The 14,938-nt window shown below is 53.2% G+C and overlaps 1 long non-coding RNA gene across 1 annotated transcript; it reads left to right on the top strand.

Annotated features, from left to right (window-relative positions):
- Positions 1 to 4,818: 4,818 nt before the first annotated feature.
- LOC309645397 lies at positions 4,819 to 13,514 on the top strand. Its single transcript, XR_014254865.1, has 2 exons — positions 4,819 to 8,330; positions 12,930 to 13,514. It is a non-coding gene; the product is annotated as an uncharacterized lncRNA (long non-coding RNA).
- The last annotated feature ends 1,424 nt before the right edge of the window (positions 13,515 to 14,938 follow it).

The raw sequence follows: 14,938 nt of genomic DNA, 5'->3' as shown, positions 1-14,938 counted from the left end.
CACGTGGCTCGTGCAGAAGCACCCTGGGGAGGGCTTCCTGGCACTGCGAGACCACCCGCAGAGCACACAGTCCTCAGAGCAGCGGTCTGAACCCCGGCCACACGTCAGAGTCGCTCTGGTTGGAAGGGGGCTTAAAAGTACATATCAGTGTTGGGCCCCACCCCAGAATGATGAAATCGGAATGTCCAGTGAGGCCCAGGTGCTGGTACTGTCCTAAGCCCCCAGGTGGTTCCTAGCGTTAGGGTGAGAGCTACCACTTCAGAGTAGACAGGGGGTCCACATCCAGCTGCAGTGTTTACCAGCTGTGGCAGTTTGGATAAGTGACTTCACCTTCTTGAATCTCACTTCCTTCATCTGCAGAGTGGGGGTAATAATACCCATTTGGTGATTTCTTTTGTCCTTCCCTCACACGTCTGTGGCTTCAGAATTGCAGTCTCACCCCTTTTACAGGGACTGTGAGAAAGCTGGTCTCCTCCTCTACAGAAGTCAGCAGTCCTTGAGCGTGTTTTTATTCTGTCACAGAGAATAGAGTCCTCGTGAGTGAGGAGTGGGAGGACAACCGACTTAGAATGAAGTGTTTAGCCCAGGGTCAGCAGGTCAGCTACGAGGGACACCACATGCTCTGCGCTGTGCCCGTGGCCACCATTCAGTCAGAGCAGCTCTGGCTGCTCAGTGAGCCCCCAGGGGCAGGGCTCCAGGCGGCCACTACCATCTGGCCAGAGTTGACATGCCGGGAGAAACTGTTCGCCATCCCAGGCAGCCCCCCAGGGGGACTCGGAATCAGATGGCACCTGTATCACCCCGGATTGGGCTGGTGACGGAGCAGTGGGTGAGGCAGGCCCTACCCTCCCGGTGCTCACGTCCAGCCTGGCGGGAAGATGGACGGTGTGCCTCTTACTACCATGAGGTAAGCGCTTCCCAGAGAGGCATCTTGAGCCTGCTCCAGGGCCCGTTACAGAATCAGAGTTGCCCTACAGTCACATTGTGGATTTAGTTTTTTGGTTTTTTTTTTAATTTTTATTTTTTTATTATTTATTTATTATTTTTATTTTTAGCTGTGTGGGGTCTTTGTTTCTGTGCAAGGGCTTTCTCTAGTTGCGGCGAGCGGGGGCCACTCTTCATCGCGATGCGCGGGCCTCTCACTATCGCGACCTCTCTTGTTGCGGAGCACAGGCTCCAGATGCGCAGGCTCAATAGTTGTGGCTCACGGGCCTAGTTGCCCCACGGCATGTGGGATCTTCCCAGACCAGGGCTCGAACCCGTGTCCACTGCATTGGCAGGCAGATTCTCAACCACTGCGCCACCAGGGAAGCCCCTGGATTTAGTTATTTTTTAATTTCACTTTTCTGTAATTATAATAGCAGCCATGTATCAAACACCTGCTATGTGCTACTCACTTTACGTCCCTTCTTTCTAACCTGCATGACAGCCCTGCTGGCATCATTATCCCCAGTTTACTGAAGCCGAGACTGAGGTCCCAGAGGGTAAGTAACTTGTGCAAGGCCCTGGGACCAGTACGCACGGAGCCGGCATTCAATGCGAGGTCTGACTCCACAGCCCGTGCTCTGCCCTCCCTTGAGCTGCCTTGTTCAGGAGACAATCACAGGTCCCTGACTGATACAGTCCACTTCGATCTGTTCCACTGTCCATATGGGATTTAATGAATTCACAACGAATGTAACCTATAGAATCTTAAATTTTTTTTAATTTATTTTTTATTGAAATATAGTTGATTTACAATGTTGTGTTAGTTTTTGGTGTACAGCAAAATGATTGTTCCCTGTGCTATGCAGTCGGACCTTGTTTATCCATCCTATATATAATAGTTTGCATCTGCTAATCCCCAACTCCCAATCCATCCCTCCCCCACTGCTCCTCCCCCTTGGCAACCACAAGTCTGTTCTCTATGTCTATGAGTCTGTTTCTGTTTCATAAATAAGTTCAGAATCTTAAATTTTTTGAACTAAGGTTTGTACTTAGATCATTAGTCCTTCAGCTTTATTTTCTTTTTAAATTTTGTTTTTACCCAGGTAATGCTTGTACATGGTACAGAAGTTCAAATTTTAACAATAGGTATGCAGAGAGGAGCCTCCCTTCCCATCTCCCACCCGCCCCTGGGCCTCCCTATCCCCGGAAGCAACTGCTGTCACCTGATTATCCATCCAGAGAAGTTCTGTCCAGCAGTTTTCCAGCTGTATTCTACCTGAGCCCCAGGCTTCCCACAAGTGCATCAGAAGCCAACATAGAAGAGAAGGTGGGTAGGGCTCCAGACCACTGACCCCCTCAACTACAGTCCCCCTGCTTTGCCCTGCTTCCTATGTTAGAGTGCTTCCTGAGAGTTTGTTTTTCCAATAAGTCCCTGTACTAAAAGCAAGTTTGAACTCACACCTTCACTTTCAAATGAGGATGAGGTCCCCTTTTCCATCAGTTTTGTGATGGGGGGGTTTGGGGGGAATGTGAGGTACAATCCCTTAGGATTCAGAAAGAGTGTACGGTTCCAGGGGTTGGGAGACCAAGGAGACGGGATGAGGAGAAATCTCTAAACTCAGCTAACTTTAACAACCCGCCACTCAAGGCTAAGAAAAGCTTTAAGAACAAGGGAAAGATCCTCATCATTAACCTTGCTCACCCTTAGGCTCAAGGGGTGTGGGCCTACCTCTTGCGTCTGCTCATGGCTGAGATTCTGCCTCACCAAGCAGCCCCACCCCTCCAGGAGGACTTCTTGGGCTCGAATAAAGGCCCCATTTGCCCTGTGGTTCTGAACACGACCTCTGCGTCCGCCACTCGTGGGCTTCCCAAGCTCTCCCCTTCAAACAAAGCCCCTTCATGTCCATCCTTGTGTCCATAGCTGAGTCCAGGACATGGCACCCCAGCCAGGCGGTATTCCTTTTCCTATCTAAACACGGCAATAAAATAGCCTTTCAGCACTATTAGCCAGAATTTCTTCATGAGGGAAGTGAGGATTTCATTTTCCTCTTCCTTTGCAGCTTGCTGCTCTGCTCATGGTGGTCAGCCTGAATTCAGCGGCGTCAAGATGGGCCGTGTCTAATGTAGAGAGATTTGCATGCAGGCTGCATTCCTTCTTTATCTGGGGGAAATGCATCGTCAGGGAAGCTGGAAGGCAACCTTCAGTCACCCTCACAGCAGCACCAGTGCCCAGGTGGCATCTCCTGCCATTACCAAGAGCGTCAATTTAGTGTCCACAGGGAGACCAGACTCGCTTTCCTAAAGGCAAAAACTTCTTGATTAGATTTTCTTACTCCACAGTAGACAGAAAAGCGGAGCCACATTTTTCAATCTGTCTTGCTCCCTGGTACACATGGAAAGTGGTTGGTATCACAGCGGCGGGCCTTCGTTATCTGTGCCGAGAAAATGGCAAGCGCTCCTCCAGTCACCTTTCCCTTGATAGGTAACACACGCCCTTGGCATAAACTTCAGAAGGTACATAAGGAGATTCAGTGCATAAGTCTCCCTGCCAGCTGCGTCTCTGGGCCACCCAGGCCCCTCCCCAGAAGCAGCCAGTGCTAATGAGCTGGAGTATCCTTTCGGAGGCAGTCTTCAGTGTCTTCAAGTGAATAAATATAGTCAACACAAACGGTGGCATCTCCCGGTCTCTGGTCTGCACCTTGCTTTTCACTCTACATCTACCCAACGCACAGAGTCCCTCCCCCTACTCCTTTAATAGCCGAGCTCCATTGCAGAGCGGGACCATAATTCGGTTAATCCCGTTAATGGACATTTAGGTTGTCTTCGATCTTTGGCTATTACAATGCTGCAGTGAACATCCTTGTATAGAACGTCATTTCACACATGTGTGAGTTCAAATTCCCAAGCAGAATTGCTAAGTCAGAGGGGATGTGCAGTTTTCACTGGGATGCATATTGTCACGTTGCCCTCCTTCCGTCAGTGGTGTATGCGAGGGCTGCCCCACACCCTCTGTGGCCATGTTAGCCGTCTTCGTCTCTGCCTCTCTGATCGGGGAATGGAGTTTACTGTCTTAATTTGCATTTCTCTTATGAGTGAAGTCATTCAGTGTTTCAGAAGAATGGATTTATTGAGTGTGTGCCATATTAGCTGATACTCGTTGAAGCTCGTGCTATGAGCTCGTCAAATTAGCACATTTAACCCTCGTTCGTGAGGTGTAGATACTTTTATTATCAATCCATTTCACAGATGAGGAAAGCAGATCGAGAGGGTCAGTGGCTTACAAAGTGACGGAGCTGGGAGGGGAACAGCAAAGCGGTTTCAAAGCCCACACTCTTGACCCCAGAGCCACACTGTCCCCCAACTACGTGGCAGAGAAGGGGCTCCGCCCTATCGCACTGGAATTAGAAGCCCCAGAGAAGCAGCCCGCTCAGCCTCATGACTGAAGCCCCCAGCGGCCCTGCCGGGTCCCTGCTTTCTCCCTGTGTCTCTCACGCCACATCTGAGCAGTGGCTGCAGCACTCACCTGCGTGAGGGCCCCGGGGCCAGGCTCCCTGGCTGCTCTTCCCTGGAAGAAGGTTAGGCTTTCCCACCGCAGCAGTGAGGAGGAGAAGCCACTTTCAAGCACGCTTGGAGCGAGGCTCCTTGCCTGCCTTTCCCGTCATCCCCCCCTCTGCCCGTCCCCCAGCTCACACCCCTCACCCAGCACCTCCCTGCTCCTCGTCCCACGTTGCCTCCTTCCAGTCGTCTCCCGGGAAACGTTTGCTGAGCACCCACTCTGTGCCAGGCCCCATGCTGGGCTCTGGAACTGTGCACCCCAGATTGAAAGGCAGTGTGGACCACCCCCCACGGTAGCCAAACAGGGTGTCTCGAGAGAGCGATGATGGGCTTCAACAGAGGTGAGGGGCAGAGAGGGGCCCCCAAACCTAGCAGGAGAGATTGGGAGAGACGGGACCCGGCACCGTAACTGCGTCTTGAGTGACTTTCACGGGGGGCTTAGGATGGCCGCGAGTCTCAACACCCAATAGGTATCAATAGAAAGTCATTCGAGGCAGAGGGAACTGCGCAGGCAAAGGAACGGGGCCATGACAATGCAGGGGGCCTTTGGAGATGAGGGGGTTTTCACATTTACCTCACTGGATGCCCTGGCTACCCTGAGGTCAGCGAGGCCGGGGTTGAATGAGCTTCTGGCTGTGGCAGAACCTGACAGAACCACATATGTGGTGATTTCCTGGGAGTTCGGAGGTCACGTTTGTCCAGAGTCACAGCTTGTTCCAGTTAAATCTCCACAGTCCCTGAGTGATGGAGAAACAGATTCCATTGGATGCTGGTGAAGCCTCCATTCTGACCCTTCAAGCAAGATCCGGCCTCGCAGGTCATGCAGAAAGTGCCCAGGACCCAGATACACTGATATTAGCTGAGCAAGGAGCAAGGCCACCACCCCTAAGGCAGCAGGAAGGCTGCAGGAGGCTTCCCACAGCCCCTGGGAAGAGGCTCTGCTCTGAAGCCCTAGAGAGCAGCTGGGGGAGAGCCACCAGAGGCGGGTCTTCAGAAACCAGGCTGTGGTCTGGCCACAGCTGAGGAAGGTTCCAGCCCGGCTCCAGCCCCTGAGGCCTCAGCAAGCCCGCCCATCCAGGAAACACCCAGATGCAGGAGGGCAGGGGACCAGGGGCAGGAGCCCCCAGCCCACCCTCTGTGAGGCATGAGCCTCACCCTTTCGGAATCTCGGCTCTCCTTCATCTGGGGACTGAGAGGGTCTCTGAGGGCCCAGCCCGGGGAACTCCACACCTGTGACCAGCTCATGGTACCTGGGAGTTCATCACCCACCTCCCCCACACCATTTACTGAACACCCACCAGAGCTGGAAACAAAACAGACATTGTCCCTGCTCTCCAGTAGCTCACATCCTTGTGGGACAGACTGAAGGACAATAAACAAGTAAACAGATACGTAGAGTGATTACTGTCAAGGAGCAAACTCAGTGCAAAGTGATAGAGACTAGTTAATGGGGGACCCTGAGGATGGGTGGTCTGGGAAGTCCTCTTCAATGAGGTGCCTTTGAGCTAAGCTCTGAATGATGTCAAGGAGCTGGGCAGCCCAAGAGCTGAGGGAAGAGGGTTCTAAGCAAAAGCACAGGTGCAAAGGTCCTGAGGCAGAGAGAGAGCACCGTCATTCTCCAGAAAATAGCCAAAAGAAGCCACTGTGGACCCATGCGTGAGGCAGGGCTGATGGGGGATAAGGCCAGAGAGGTGGGCAGGGACCAGGTCTTGCCGGGCCTGGAGGGCCACGGAGGGGTTTTGAGCATGGAAGGGATGTGATCTGGTTTTGAAAAGATCCCTTTGACGGCTTGATGGAGCTCACACTGCAGAGCCCAGCGTGGAAGCAGGAGACCCAAGAAGAGGAGATACTGGTGCTTAGGACAGGGAGGAGGTAGTGGGTTAGAGACAGGGGGTTAGGGATGTGGCTGAGGCAGAGCCAGCCGGTCACTCTATAGGGAGGGGCCCCCTGCCCTGTGGAGGCTTCCCCCAACACTGAGGACTGGGAGCAAGTTCACGGGCCCAGCAGGAGTCAGGTGGGGCCGGCAGAGGGCTGCTCAGTAATAAATATCTTTAATGAATAAATAGAAGTGCTTTCAGGGCTGACGGAGTCATAGCATTTCCACCTGCCGTAAAATTTCATCAGAAGCAGGCGCTGCAGGGGGAGAGGAATGGCTGCAATCAACGTGCCCACCCACCCTCAGGCCCTGCCTCCACTCTGAGCTGACGCAGCCCCACGCCCTGGAGAATCCAGACCCAGACCCCTGTCCCCAGGCCTTCCTGGGGCCCAGGGGAGTCTGGTCCTTCCCTGTGCCAGCCCCACAGCTTGAACAGGCAAGAGGGAGCAGTGGGCAGGGACATGTGTCTTGCCCTTAAAATCCAGGGGCTTCACTCTCCTTAGCTGGGAAGTGGGCACAAAAATTCCGGCCCCCACTTTTCCCCCCTTCCCTGGACACGAGGACTTTACTCTCTCCTCATCTAAAGCAGATTAGGTGGGTTTCAGAGGAAGAAGTAATCAACACCCCTGAAACGACAGAGCTGGGTGGGGAGCAGAACTTGGGGTCAGATGTTTTACAAATGGGAGAACAGAGGCCCCAAGAAAGTAGGTGACTGTCCTAAAATCACACAGGATCTGCAGATCCAGCCATCCGAAACTACCCTAGTGTCAGCTACCTTATAGCACCAACTAAGTGCCTGGCTCCTCGAATCCTCCCTACATTCGTGTGATGTGGAGACTATCGTTATACCATTTTGCAGATGAGAACACTGAGGCCCAGAGAGAGCTAGGGTCCGGGTCACCCCTTCAGTCAGAGACAGCCAGATGAGAGTCCAGTTCTCCAGCCTCTCACCACAGGCTTTTTCTGCTTTATTCAAGCGTGGTAGGGCTGAGATTGTTTTCTTGAGGGCTTTGATGGACTGGGGTGGAAATTTTGCTGAGTGCCTACTACAGGCCGGGTAGTCTCTGAACTGAAGGCCACTGTTCCCAGCACCTTGCTGCATCCCTGTAGCATCCTCCAAGGTGCCACGCTCACCTCCATTTTACAAATAAGAAAAGGAAGTACAGAGAGATCAAGGAATTTGCCCAAGGTCACACAACCGTGTCACTGATGCTGGCCATGGCTGCCAGCACTCAAACAACTGGAGATCCTCAGGCCCCTCCTTTGGCCCCAGTGCCACCCTCCCCCAGCCAGTGGGTGTAAGGCCAGGAAGCCTGGCCAAATGAACAGACCCAGCCGGCAGCCTGCCTGGGCCCATGGTTATCAGTTAAGCTCATTAAGTGGCCATGGCAGGACATGGCCTGTACCAGCTGCCTTCCCCACTACCCCCAACCTTGCTCCGACCCTCTTGGGAGCAAGGCCTGAGGACAGGTTCTTGCTTTTAGCAGCTGCAAGCAAAAGTCTCTCTGTAATTGGGAAAGATTAAAAGACGCACAAACAAGTTTCACCAGGCAGGCCTCATGGACCCACATGGGCAGTGAACACAGGGCATGGATACTGGAGACAGGCTACCTGGGTTCAAATCTAATCCTGCTTCTCCCCAGCTGTGTGACCCTGGGTGAGTCACTTCACCTGCCTAACTCAGTTTCCTCATCTATAAAATGGGGCGATCATACTATACCATACTACTCACTGTCTAGACCAGCAACAAGGTGATACACAGGAAGTGCTTGAGCACCTATAATGTGCCGATCAGTGGTCATATCATCCTCCCTGATATCCTTATCTTATTGGGTGTTCTTGTTCACCTTCCCCACTGGACTGGGAGCTGACTCATCTTTGTTTATACCTTCCAGAATGAAGGAGAAAACCCATGAGGGCATCAATCCATCCATCAGCGAACACCCAAGCCAAGGTCCTTTAGGAACAAAGAGTGAGCTATGTATTTTATACAAGTGCTTTTTTTGCGGGGGGGGGGGGCGGTCCTCATTGCTGCTTGCAGGCTTTCTCTAGTTTCTGCGAGTGGGGGCTACTCTTCACTGCCGTACGTGAGCTTCTCCTTGCGGTGGCTTCTCTTGTTGCGGAGCACGGGCTCTAGGTGCATAGGCTTCAGTAGTTGTGGCTCGCGGGCTCTAGAGTGCAGGCTCAGTAGTTGTGGCGCACGGGCTTAGTTGCTCCGCGACATGTGGGATCTTCCCGAACCAGGGTTCGAACCCGTGTCCCCTGAATTGGCAGGCGGATTCTTTTTATTTTTTATATTTTTGGAATTTTTGAAGTTTATTTTATTTATTTTTTATACAGCGGGTTCTTATTAGTCATCAGTTTTATACACATCAGTGTATACATGTCAATCCCAATCTCCCAATTCATCCCACCACCACCACCCCACCCCCGCCGCTTACCCCCTTGGTGTCCATATGTTTGTTCTCTACATCTGTGTCTCTATTTCTGCCCTGCCAGCTGGTTCATCTGTACCATTTTTCTAGGTTGGCAGGCGGATTCTTAACCACTGCGCCACCAGGGAAGTCCCAAGTGCTCTTTAAGGGGTTGGGGAATTGAACCGAAGTGCCATGGGTGGGCCTGAACTACTGTCCAGCCACTGCTTACAGCCCACAAGGATGTCCCCCACCCCAGGCCCTTGTCCACGCCCTTCCTTCTCTGTAACCTGCCCCACTTCCCACTTCCCCAAACCCCTGTTGACCCTACTCATTCCTTGAGACTGGCTCCGTGTCTGGGAAGCAGGAGCACAAGTCCTGCCCTCGGGGTCTCCCAGCCTCACGGGAGAGACAGAGGCAGATATAACCCCCATCAGCCAGAGCGTGATAAGCAGAGGTGCCGAGAACCCCACACACTCTGCCCTCAGCCCTGAGGCCCCCCAGTGCCTCTTCCACCCCCTCTCTGCCCTCCCCAGACCCCCAGTGAGCTTTCCCTGAGCCCACTTCTCCCCACCTGCCCTATGAGCTGACTGAGGGTGGGAGCCGCGTTTCATCCATTTCTGCTCTGCTGTGCCCAGCACAGGGCCTGCCACCCAGGTGGTGCTCCTGCAACATTTCTTCAGCAAATACATTCTGAGCACTTACTCTGTGCCGGACCCCGTGGGAATAGAGAACAAACAAGGCAGACATGCTCCTTGCCCTGCTGCCTTCCAAGCAGGGGAGACAGAAGTAAACAAGCAAGAGATAAACCAGCAAGGCAGCCTGAGATGGCACTTAGGAGCTATAAAGGAAATAAAAGAGAGACTGGAAGGAAGGGTGGCTACTCTGGTCTGGATGGTCAGCCTTTCTGAGGAGGTAATGTTGGAGTTGAGACAGGACTGCTGAACAGAGCAGCTGCCAGGGGAAATTGGGAATAAGATCCTAGACAGAGGAAATAGCAAGTGCAAAGGCCCTGGGGCAGGAGTGTGGTTTACCTATTGAGGAATGGCCAGATGTGCCATGAGAATGAGGAGGAGAGCGGGAGGAGATGAGTTTGCAGAGCTGGGCTGGGACCAGACCGTACAGGGCCTTGTCAGCCACAGTAAGCAGTTTGGATTGTCTCCCACATGCAATGGGAAGCCATCAGAGGATTTTACGCAGAGAAGAGAAATGTGTGGAATACAATGACTGAGTCAAGGAGGGAGGATGAGAGGATGAATGATGGAGTGAAGGGTGGAGACTGAGACTCTGGCCGCCTGCATGGAGGAAGCACCACCGTGTGGGACAGGATCTGTTCCCCTCCTGTCCTCTGTGTCCCTCTGGCCCACTGTCTGGAGGGGCCGGCGCCCAGCCTGGTCTCACAGTGGTCAGAGCGACAGCCACAGAAGTGTCTTGAGTCAGGGTGGGAAGCAGTGGGAACATCCGAACTGAATTATGTCTGGGAAGGTCCCCGCCACTTCCTGGAGGAGGCTGCTCTGGCCCAGGAATAAAAGGGAGAGTGGAATTTCTGCAGGTAAGAAGTCAGGAGGGGCTTCCAGGAACAGAAATGAGCAGGCAGAGGTGGGGAGGCAGGAAAGAGTCCAGCTCTGAGCCGGGGGCCTTACAGACCCAAATCCAGTTAGTTGTCACCACAGCCCTGTGAAGGGCAAGCTGCTGTCCCCGTTTTATAGATGGGAAAATCAAGTGTCGGAAAGAGGAAGAGGCTGGACGGTCATAGGCTATTGCGGATGAGAGCTGAGACTTGAACTCAAAGCCCAAGAAGGGTTAATAAAATACATCCCCACATTCTTGTGGGAAATGGGGATTCTACCTGGAAAACAAGTGGGGAGTAGGGGAGGATACTGTCAAAGACCCACAAAAACACTCGTGGGCAAACAGAGTAGCTCATTCTCCCTGGGGCATCATGGAGGGCATCGTGGAGGAGGTGGCATCCGAATTCAACTGTGAAGGGTGGAGAATTGGGTGGAGGGGAGGGAGCGGGGCAGGAGGGGAGAGGTTGCCGAGGGAAGAGCGTGGCAAAGGCCCAGAGGGGGAAAGCATGTTGGAGGAAGTGTGCCCGCTCCAGGGTGGCCAGAGCATGTGTGAGTAGAAGGGGCGGGCAGGGAGGCGGGCGGGGCAGTAGTAGAGACGGTGACAGGGAGGTGATCAGGAGCCAGATTAGGAATGCTCCAATGCCAAGGCCAAGCGTTTGTACTCTTTTCGGAAGGCCCAGAGGGGCCCTGGAAGTGTTCTGAACCAGAAAGAGGCAGGTCATATACATATATGAGTCCGAAAGACGCTCCGGTTTTGCACATAATGGATAGAAAGGGGTAGGTCAGGAGGCTGTGAGAGCCGGGCAGCGGCTGGTACTGTTGTCTAGGCAAGCGTGCTGGTGGCTTCAGCCAGGGCCGTGACCTTGAGGATGGAGAGGAGGAGACGTATCTGAGAGCTATTATGGAGTTCTAGTGGGCCGGGCTCGGTCAGGGAGAAGGGGGCTGAGAGCAGAGGTGGGTCCCCTCTGGGGATCAGATAGCGCTGTCACCTCCCTGGCCCGAGACTAAAGCTATTCATTAATGCATTTATCCATCTCTCCAGCCATCCATCCACACACCCGCCCACTTACCCTTCCTTCCATCCAGTAGGTATCAGTCTCCTCTCTGGGAGGATTCCCCTATGTTTTGCGGGGTGGAGTGGGGCATGAGATGCCTGGACCGGTTCCCAGCTCTCTGGAGCACTTCGTGGTCTAATAGGGAGATCATTGTGACAAGCAATGGTCACAACCCAGTGTGCCGAGCACATGTGAAAAGGGAGACAAAGTTGGAGAAGGGGGGTTGTGAGGGGGAGAAGAGGAGGAGGAGCTTCAGCGCAAACCAGCTCCACTTTGGGACGGTGGGTCTGCAATGTCATTGTCCCAGACAAAGGACAGTACATTATTAGTGTTATTAATTATCATTAATCTAATTAAATGGCAATTACAATTAAGAACACAGCGATAAAAATGCCACCTTGGATTTAAAGGCCTCTTCTCCTCCGGCACCCGAGTGAGGGATGCTTCACGAGCTCAGCCCACCCTCCACTGTGGCACCACCTCCAACCCTTGCGTCTCAAAGTCCCAGCTGAGGGGCCACAGAGTCTGACTCCCCTCGTTTTACAGATGGGCAAGCTGAGGTCCAGGGACAGGAAGTGACAGGCACCAGGGTCGCCCACAAATCTGTGGCTAAGGTGAATTTAAGCCAAGAGGCCCCATTCTTGCTGCTTCCCAACTCACCCCATCCCTAATAGCATTGTTTTTTCTGGGAAAAACAGCTGTCAGAGGCAGCCATCCTGTTACTGATTAAACAAGGCAAATTCTATCGGAGCAGAATCAGAGACACCCCTGGACACCTACTTACATGGGCCGAAACGAGGAACACGGGCAGGGAATAGAAATATGAACAAACAGTGCAGGGAGACAGCTGAGGTGCCCTCTCCGTCACCCGAAGCCATCATCTCCCTGAGGCTTCCAGACAGGATGCATCTCCCAGTCCTTGAATAAGATGCCTGTTCCCCAGGAAGGGGCTCCCCAGCCAGGGTTCACACACACACACCCAAAGAGACAAAGAGACAAACCGGAGCTTGTGCACACTGGACTGGAGCCGTTCCCCCTCTCAGAGCTTCCTCCAGAGCCCCACGGACAACTGGTGTCATTTCAGGTCTCCAGCAGGGGCCATCGGGGCCGGGTGAGATTGGGCAGAGCTGGGATGGAGCCCACACTGTCCTGGCCCCAGAGCTCTGACCTAGACAGGACCCAGGGCTCTGTCTGGATGCTGCCCCAGGCTCACTGCCCCTTGTCTGGCCAACCCCCCAAGAGGGCTATCCCAGGAGGTTTTATCGCATCAGTAGTGTTAGGTGCAGGGGGCTGGGCTTCGCTGAGATCCTGCAGTTACATATTGGGCAGTATTGTGAGCATGTGAGGGCAGAACATCGGTCTAATTCCATTTCTGCGTCCCCCACATCGACAGGCACCAAGGCAGATACTAACGAACGGGTGAATTCAAAGTTCATTCCGCCATATTTGTTGAGCTTTGTGTTCCTGCTGGGCTCTGGGGAGATGGAAAGGAACAAAACAAAGCTCTCTACTCTTTTTTTTGGCCACACAGCCTGTGGGATCTTAGTTCCTCAACCAGGGACCGAAACCGTGCCTCCTGCAGTAGAGGCGCAGAGTCTTAACCACTGGACCACCAGGGAAGCCCAAAGATCCCTGCTCTTAAGGAACTCATGAGTAGAAGGAGACAGACACAAAGCAAGCTAAACCAATCAAAAGAAGAAGAATGAACTGATATAATTTCAGATAGAAATAGGTGAGATGAAGAAAATAAGGTAAATGAGGTAAAGAGCAAATTAGAGGGACTTCCCTGGTGGCGCAGTGGTTAAGAATCCGCCTGCCAATGCAGGGGACACAGGTTTGAGCCCTGGTCCAGGAAGATCCCACATGCCGTGAAGCAGTTAAGCCCGTGCACCACAGCTACTGAGCCTGCGCTCCAGAGCCCGTGAGCCATAACTACTGAGCCCAAGTGCCACAACTACTGAAGCCTGCATGCCTAGAGCCCGTGCTCTGCAACGAGAGAAGCCACCACAATGAGAAGCCCGTGCACCGCAACGAAGAGTAGCCCCCGCTCGCCACAACTAGAGAAAGTCTGCGTGCAGCAATGAAGACCCAACGCAGCCAAAAATAAATAAATAAATTTATTTTTTTAAAAGAAGAGCAAATTAGAGAGTGTGTTGTATGGGATTGGCGAGGTTCTACTTGAGATAAGATGGTTCTGGAGGGCCTTTCATAGGAGGTGATGTTCCAGCTGAGACGTGAAAGGTGAGCAAGGCAGCCAAGGGCAGAGCTGGAGGAATGTTCCAGGCAGAGAGAACAGCGAGTGTGAACAGAATGAACCCGTGAGTGGGTGTACATGTGAATGAGGAGGAGGGGGTCTCCTGTGAGAAGACAGGCTGGGAGCCAGGGCCAAGCAGGTGTCCCCCCATCGGCCCCCGCATCCTCGATGGCTCACGGGCCCCTCCGAGAGTCCCACGTACTGGCCTGGTGTGCCGTCGGGGCGTCCTCCCTCCGCCCTCCATCTCCCGCAGCCCCCGTGAGAGGCCTCCTCCAAGGTGACTTGCTCATTGGTTACTGTGAGTATTATTGGTGCACCATTAATAATCATCAACCCTCAACTGCCTCCCTGCTGTTCACGTTCTACCTTTTTTTTTGGCTGTGCCATGTGGCTTATGGGATCTTAGTGCCCCGATCAGGGATTGAACCCAGGCCCCAGCAGGGAAAGTGCCGAGTCCTAACCACTGGACCGCCAGGGAATTCCCTACTTTCCACCTTAACGTAGGTCAAAGGGCCTAAGTCACTGGGCTGTCTGAGTCTCGGGTCCCCCATCCCAGGGTTCGGCCTCTTCCAGGCCAGGCTCTTCCAGGGCTCTGACTCTGGCCTTCATGTCGTGTGACCTAGAACAGGTTACCGGTCCCCCTTAGCCTCCCTTTCCGCCTTGAACACGGAGAGGGGGCAGTACCCGCAACCCCTCTACCACATTACTTCCCACCCATCACCCAGCGGCTCGTTGAATCCACACCCACAGCAACCCTGCAAGATAGAGATAAGATTGTTACCTTGACCGCCTGCTTTAGATGTGGAAGCGGGGCCTAGGAGGGGCCCTGTGGCTTGGCCGGAGTCACACAGCCAGCAAGTGATGCAGTGGGCTTAAAACTCAGGCCCTGGCTGAGATTAGACAGCAGTGATGTTTCCACACAAATGTCCCTATCCCTGTGGTTATATTGTGGTTATGTGAGAATATGTCTTTGTTTTAGAAAATGCACACTGAAATTTGGAGGTAATGGCATATCACATACCATGCTTGCAACTTTTCTGTAAGTTGGAGATTGGTTCAAATTTTTTAAAATTTAAAACATCCAAAATACAGAAACAAAACCCAAACAAACAAGGCCTGTGTTCCTTCCACCCTGAGCTCGGTGTCCAGGCACGGCTGGCCAGGCTGCCGCCAGCAAGTTGGGTGATGTGACTTTACCCCTCACTTTGCAAACCTGGAAACTGAAGCTCAGAGTTGTCCAGTCATTTTCTGAGGCCACGCAGCCAGTGAGGGGCAGGAGGCACGCC

This window comes from Balaenoptera physalus (assembly GCF_965194825.1).
Source record: "Balaenoptera physalus genome assembly, chromosome: 16".
NCBI lineage: Eukaryota > Metazoa > Chordata > Mammalia > Artiodactyla > Balaenopteridae > Balaenoptera > Balaenoptera physalus.
The sequence above is the reverse complement of the archived record's forward strand: the minus strand, read 5'-3'. Positions and strand labels throughout refer to the sequence as shown.